This window comes from Aythya ferina (assembly GCF_964211825.1).
Source record: "Aythya ferina genome assembly, contig: HAP1_SCAFFOLD_29, whole genome shotgun sequence".
Classification (NCBI taxonomy): Eukaryota; Metazoa; Chordata; class Aves; order Anseriformes; family Anatidae; genus Aythya; species Aythya ferina.
The window spans coordinates 333,364-334,691 of NW_028181463.1; the positions used below are offsets into that span (position 1 = coordinate 333,364).

The following is a 1,328-nucleotide window of genomic DNA, read 5'->3' on the forward strand; positions in this document are numbered from 1 at the left end:
ATGTCCAAAGTCAGCTCCATTTCTGAGTTCCTTCTGCTGGTATTCGCAGACATGCACGAGCTGCAGCTCCTGCACTTCGCGCTCTTCCTGGGCATCTACCTGGCTGCCCTCCTGGGCAACGGCCTCATCCTCAGCGCCATAGCCTGCCACCACCGCCTCCACACCCCCATGTACTTCTTCCTGCTCAACCTCGCCCTCCTCGATGTGGGATCCATCTCCACCACTCTGCCCAAAGCCATGGCCAATGCCCTCTGGGACACCAGGGCCATCTCCTAACAAGGCTGTGCTGCACAGATCTTTTTCTTTCTCTTCTTCATTTCAGTAAGGTATTATAACCTTACTATCATGGCCTACGACCGCTACATTGCCATCTGCAAGCCCCTGCACTACGGGAGCCTCGTGGGCAGCAGAGCTTGTGCCCAGATGGCAGCAGCTGCCTGGGGCAGTGGCTTTCTCAATGCTGTCCTGCTCACGGCCACTACATTTTCCCTGCCCCTCTGCCACAGCAATGCTGTGGACCAGTTCTTCTGTGAAATCCCCCGACATCCTCAAGCTCTCCTGCTCAAATGCCTACTTCAGAGAAGTTGTGGCACTTGTGTTCAGGTTTTCTTTAGCCTTCGGTTGTTTTGTTTTCATTGTGGTGTCCTATGTGCAGATCTTCAGGGCAGTGCTGAGGATGCCCTCTGAGCAGGGCAAGCACAAAGCCTTTTCCACGTGCCTCCCTCACCTGGCCATGGTCTCTCTGTTTGTCAGTGCTGCCATATTTGCCTACCTGAAGCCCCCCTCCATTTCCTCTCCATCCTTGGACCTGGTGGTCGCACTTCTGTACTCGGTGGTGCCTCCAGCACTGAACCCCCTCATCTACAGCATGAGGAACCAAGAGGTGAAGGATGCAATGAGGAAACTTGTTCAATACATGCTTCTTAAGCATCAGTGATGTGTTCAGAAGATGTATTTCTGATAATATGCAATTTTGATTCATATTATATCACATAATTTTTATCATTACTAGTGTTATCAAAACATTATCATTAATAATAATCATAAAAGAAATAAAATGCTATTTGGGAAAGTGATACAATATTTTAAAAATTATTTTTTTTCTGTTAGTATTTTAAAAATATTTTATTTTGTTTTTAATAATGTAATTCTTAGCATTCTGAATGTTACATTTTGTGTTTGCTTTGACCATATCATCTAACATACATAGAGTACCAGGCTTCCTTGGTAGATAAAGACAATAAAGATACCATCAGAAATTCATTGCTCTCAGTATCCCTCTCTTCCCATCTCCTCTGGAGCTGGGGCAGCTGCCTCAGCAACCAGGA

General features: G+C 46.6%; 1 pseudogene across 1 annotated transcript; it reads left to right on the forward strand.

Moving 5' to 3' along the window:
* Window positions 1-937, forward strand: LOC311428028 (olfactory receptor 14C36-like; annotated as a pseudogene). The gene has a single exon. The product of its transcript is annotated as an olfactory receptor 14C36-like (transcript).
* The last annotated feature ends 391 nt before the right edge of the window (window positions 938-1,328 follow it).